This window comes from Cryptomeria japonica, chromosome 1 (assembly GCF_030272615.1).
Source record: "Cryptomeria japonica chromosome 1, Sugi_1.0, whole genome shotgun sequence".
NCBI classification, from domain to species: Eukaryota; Viridiplantae; Streptophyta; class Pinopsida; order Cupressales; family Cupressaceae; genus Cryptomeria; species Cryptomeria japonica.
This window is the reverse complement of record NC_081405.1, coordinates 271830924-271837250: the sequence shown is the minus strand read 5'-3', so window position 1 is coordinate 271837250 and position 6327 is coordinate 271830924. Positions and strand designations below refer to the sequence as shown.

The 6327-nt window shown below is 31.6% G+C and overlaps 1 non-coding gene across 1 annotated transcript; it reads right to left on the bottom strand.

Annotated features, from left to right (window-relative positions):
- Positions 1 to 5189: 5189 nt before the first annotated feature.
- TRNAR-UCG (transfer RNA arginine (anticodon UCG)) lies at positions 5190 to 5263 on the bottom strand. Its single transcript has one exon. It is a non-coding gene; the product is annotated as a tRNA-Arg (tRNA).
- Positions 5264 to 6327: the final 1064 nt, after the last annotated feature.

Below are 6327 nucleotides of genomic sequence, written 5' to 3'. Positions count from 1 at the left end.
TTACTTTCCTGCACAGAGCAAACACATTCAAAAGCATAGTTAGGCCACAATAATGTCATATTATTTTTAAATTATTTTTTTCATCAAGTTTACTAGGGAATACTACAAATAATTTCATACAATCATCTCATGTTTAATCCTCAATTCTATTTCTAAAGCCAACAATTGAAAAAACATGTAATAGTTTAGGGTTGTATTAGCTATATGCAAAGCAGGGTGTTACATAGCGAGCTCATTATTTGATGACATTGTCTATGTTGTCCCTCCTAAATATATATGGAAGTCCCTCAATTGGAGCTTTACAATGAAAAAGGTGATCCCTTGACTAATGTGAAAAGATTTCAAACTTTGTGTAGTGACTTTGTTCATGATCAAAGACCTATGGCTAAATTGTTTGCTCGAACCTTTAGGGGTAAAGATTTGCAATAGCATTGTTCTTTGATCCTTATTCTATTGCATCATTTCAACAATTAGCTAATGTTTTTATCCAACAATTTCACAATAATATTGGTCCTACAATTACTTTGATTGATTTGATTCATTGTAAACAAGGTGTTAAAGAAAAAGTGACTGATTTATTGGTAGATATAAATATTTGTATTCTCAAATTTCTTATCCTATGCCCGATCATGATTTTTAAAGAATTTTTATTGCTAGTTTACAAAAAGACATTAGGGATAACCTTCTCTTTTCTGAGTTTACTTCTTTTATGTACTTGTTCTCAGTGCTTCATAATTATTAGCTTCATGTGAGTCAATTTCAATAATCTCCTTCAATGGCTCTGGTTGATAAGAATGAGAGTGCTCAACAATCTTTTATGAAGTTTAAACCGAACAAGGGATACATCAAGATAAATGACAACATCAATACTCAAGTGGCACCCACAACATTAGGTGTGGCCACTTTATCCAAATACTTTAGAAGAGAATTTACTCCTCTGTCTAAGTCGTTTCATGTGGTATAATGTCAAAATTGATAAATAATAATGTGTTGAAACTTCCATCAAGCAAATTGATACCTCCAAACCTTTGCCATCTTATCATGATCCCAAAGTCTTTTGCCAATATTGAATCGTCAACCCGGTCATGATACTAAGAAGTGTTAAGTGTTATATCTAACATGTTCACTTGAACCTCTGATAGTGTGTTAAGGGAGAACACCGCAAAGAGTGGATCTAGGCATAATGGGGTAATCAAATAGTATTGATATTAGTTAAGGAAATAAGTGTATTTTTCTCTGATGAAAACTGGTTTGTAATCATCCAAATCATAAGGTGTATTAGGAAGAAGTATGAACTGGATCTAGTTAATTGTGTGATAAGCTTTAGATAAATATTAATGATTTGCAGACTTATTGTTTCGTTAAGTGTTTGAAAAGCCTACATGGTTCTAATTAAATTAAGTAGACATTAGATGGTTGGATGTAGGTAATTATATTCATTTTCTCTTTTGAATAAGGCTATATTGTGCTTTAGGATTGATGTTTTGGTGTTGTTGTTTATGTGATTTTTATACCATGAACCTTTATTCATTCAATGTGTTTGCTTTATGTACCTTAGAGGTAGTACAAAATATTAGTTACAATTGAATTTAGAGTTTAATTTGAGAGTATGTTGTGGTTACCCTAGTAATGCAAGGAAGTGTGTATATTTAGGATGTTGTAGTAGACAAGTCCATATATTTTTTATGATGCATATTGATGTAAAATAAGTGTTTTCATGCTAGGATAGAGTAAGTTATGATGTTTGTATAATATGATATGTATACTTTTGGATAAGGATTTTAGTCGAAGATCTTGTCTTGTATGAATGCATGTTGGAATAGTGGTTCCTAGAAGTTGAATAAGGGTGTTACTATGTTTAACCTAGGTAGTGAAAGACGATGCATCTTGTTGTAACTCTTTTAGCCCATTGATTTCCCGTAATCGAGGAACGTAAAAGGAAGATTTGTTCAATGTTAATTTATTTGATTTAGAAAAGGAAGGAAATATTTATGTTAAGATAGTTGATTTGGATGATGATTTTTGTACTTTAGTAGATTGATTTTGTGGATTGCATTCTCCTTAAGATAAGTCGAGATTTTGGATTATGTAATGTGAGTACTATGGCTTTTGTGGATAAATGTCCTTGGGGAATTTTATGTTCAAATTTCTAAAATCCACACAAATATTGATGTCTCCATTTTTCTTTCTTATGTAGACAAGGTTAGAAACTCACTTTGAATGCTTGATCGACTTGATAATTTCACACTCTTGAACTTTATGAGCTCCTTTTGCAATTGAGGGGTTAGAATGGGGTTGATGGGTCTTTGCTTCTTTTTTTTTAAAAGGCTTTGCACTAGGTACTAATGGAATTTTATGATGGAGTTAATATTACATGTATGTCTTCAACTCGTCATAGGAAAAAGGAAAACATTTTTTATATATCTTTTCAACAATTCAATAAAAAAATTATCCTGATAGATCGTCTTAGGAGATGCTTGAGCTCCTAAGTTCACACCTACATCTTCCTTGTCGATATATTGACTTCTTGTCATCTAGGAGTCATCATTATCAAATAGCTTTTCTAGGTAAAGAATGCCTCTTGGATGGTATTGATTTTCAATTGAATGACTTCATTCCTAAAGAAAGCCTCTTTTCCAATTTTCTCCTATACCATGAGTTGCCAATCAATAAGCCAATTCTCAAAGTGAGTGATGGAGTTTACGAACTCATTCTTTCATATCATCATTGAATACTTGCCAATTGTAGATAAAATTAGGAATTTTCAGCTTAGTGAGAGCTTCCATATGATACTAACAATGGGATGCCACCAAAGAAGTATCAAATCTTGAATCCAATACAACAATAGAGTTAGTTTTTATATTTTCATATTTGACCAACCACTTGATGTTGAAGACATCAAACATTGCAATTGTACCCCATAATATATTCATGTACAATATGAGCATCTTTTGAAAATGTATGACTTTTTTATTTGAGAAATTACTAGCTTCAAATTACCGTAGACTTTTATGCACTTGACCCCATATTTGGAGACCACGCTCAAACCAAGAAACAAGGCCTCATACTTAGCCACATTATTGGTGCATTCAAAGTTAAATCTGAAAGTGAAATTTCAATTGTGCCATCAGATGACACCAATAAAACTTCCACATCATTATTTTAGAAATATTGAGGTCAAGGAGAAATAATAGGATCAACATGATTTTTAATGTTACTATTATAATATCCAACACAATAACCTAGCTTAGTTTCTAGATAACATACATCATCTTTGCTTTGAACATCAATATTTTTTGCAATGTTCAACATATATTTCTCCCCATGCCATCAGACTTCTCATTCTTCTAATTGCATGGTAGGATATAATATGTCTATCTAGATGATAGCACCTATTGAAGATACCCACTTTCTTGACAACAGCGTACCCCATCTAATTGGGCAAGCAACTATGATTATATCCCTAACAAGAATCACTTATCTACGCATGTGACAATTTGCACTTCAATATCATTGACAATTCCACTATCATTCACCTTTCAAGATTCCATTTTGTAACACTTGTCATAAGAGTTGAATACTTCCAAGCCCAAGTGGTTCATGATTTATAATTGTACATTACACTGCTAGAAGCTTTCAAGTCCAAAATGCTATTATAGAATATCCCTTTATTAGCAAAGAAGTATAAAATGGATCTACAATTTGTTGATTACCTATAGACACCATGCCAAGATACACTTTAGGCGTTTCCTAGACATTAGCCTCCACTTCTGTGTTATCCTTAAGATCACTTGGGTAATCATTGGATTGACTGAGTATAATTGGGGTATTGGTATAAATAGGACCCTCTCTTTATGCTTAGGGTACCCGAGCAATTCTCTCATTGACACTTGAAGTTTTAATTTGCTCAAAGGTAATGCCATTCCAATCGGATGGTACCCAATAAATGAGTAGACAATGGAACATTTATAACTTAATAGTATCAAGGCTGACATGCATTACTTGATCATTAGTACTAGAAATAGCCTTTTCTCTTACTATAGCTCTCCACTTCCTCTAGTCATGTTTGGATCATCATGCAACATCCTCATTATTTTGTTTGGCATGGTGTTTCTTCCTACAACCTTTGGATGGTATATTAAGACACTCCATCTTTTGCAAAGAAGCATTTGACATGTGCACATTTTCTTTGGTGGTGACCTTCCTATAGTCTTATTTATGTTCCTTTTTGCACTATCCTCTTTTTATTTTCCTTTATTTCTATGTGTAATTGATACATTAGGTGCAAATCTGTTTCTAATGTGACTTTGGGTAGTAATTTCATATTTCTCAATTGGTTTCACTTTAGACATACAAAGCAACTACCACAATGAGATCCTTAATGTCTTCATTGGCGGGCTTTGCTCTCTTATACCTCTATTGCACGAGTTCCTCAAGTTGATTAATTTTTTGGTTTGAAAATTCATACTAGATATGGTGGTTGTCTTGGTCACATGAAAGAATTCGTCCTCTTTATAAGCATCAAGTTGGTTCACATCATCATCTTCATAATATTCAGGGACACCATCTTCATTTGTGAATTCTTTCTCTTATTGGATTTTGGTTACAACAACACATTTTGATGGACCCGCTTCTTATTCTATCTAGGCCTCTTAGACCAATTCTAATTATAGATCTTGCAATGCAAACTTTGACTATCATTGAAGTGTGTGACAACATTGTTGGAAGATATAATTCGTTCTTATTCTTAGCAACTTGATGTGACAGATCCTTCCTTACAACCATTAGTTTATCAAGTTCATCTTTAGTGCTAAGGGGCTTGGTTGATCTTGATGTTTGATCTCTTGAGCTTCTTATTAGATCTGATTAATATGGATTTCAATATTAATTTCCATGACAGTAATTTCTTTAATTTCCATGTCTCAACCAGCCAGTGTGTGATCTGATCTTTTTCACAAAACGGTTTAAAAAAATTTGAGTTGATGACGCTACCATTATTTGTACACAATGATTTTACTTAAAAATGCCTTAGAAACTTTTAAGCAGATTGCCTCGAACAAATGTGATCTCATTTGTAGAATTAATGGAAAATGGATTTGAAAAAACACTGGAAAATGCAATTGGCAGGCTAAAACAAATTTTGCATCCCTGACGTTTATTGTGAAATATAACGCACTTACTTTTCTTGCCGACCACAGTAGGAGTCGAACCCGCGACCTTTTGATCCGAAGTTAAACGCGCTAATCCACTGCGCTATGCGGTCAACTAATTTTGTTGCAAATTTCGTCTTATAAATTCTTGAATATAGACAATCACAGTAGAATTCAAAATAACACCGATATTCCATAAATGCATACAAGCTTTTTAATTTATAGTTTTCTCCTCACCTTATGGTTTTCATTTTTATTTGATTTTATTTTTTTAATTTTTTTGGGGTATACTTTAATATGTGACATTAATTAAATATATTTTAATGTTCGATAATAATAAAAAATTGGTTTGTGTACAATATAATTTTGTTTTAGTGTTTTATATATCAAGGTAAAAATAGCACTTAAACAAGTACTATTTTAAAAAAGGAAGAATATGTGAATTATTTAGAAGGCTAAAAATTCGTTTAAGTAAGGATTAGGAGTCATCCTACCATCCTAAGCATTCCAAATTTTGAAAAGATATGAATACATCATATTCAAAGAGTAGGACATCGATAATAAAGTTTGAACACTACTTAGGGTAAGAGATAATTACTTGAAGTGTCTAATTGTAGTAGCCATTAAGGAGGAGGTGAGAAATGGTTGTGGTTGTGCAAACAACTCCTTTGTAGAAGTGCAAGAGATAATAAGGCTTAAGTTAGATTCTTCAATTCTACTAATGCTATGACACACTCTCCAAATATTAAGAAAGTTTTAGAAACATCAAAACTCCAAAACGTCCATCCCTTTCTTTTTAATTCTTATATATTTAACATAATAATTTTCATTATAACTAAAACATGAAAAATGATTATCTATTTCTTAATGCCTAATTTACTAGTTTATTTTATATCTTTTTAATAAATTGTTTATTTTCATAATTTTATTTTTCCTATGGTATTCATATCTGGATTATATTAGTAAGAACACTTATTAAAAAACTTAGCAACATGTGATTCAAAATTCATAAGTAATTGTTCCAAAAAAAAAAGTAAGTTAGTATTTGTCTTGAACACACAAAACGATTTGAAGATTAAAATAGCCCTTTAATAATCTTTTGATTTATAATTATTATTTTTTAAAAATATTAGACATAAAAATTATATTTCTTAGTTTTTTAGAGTAAGAATAATTA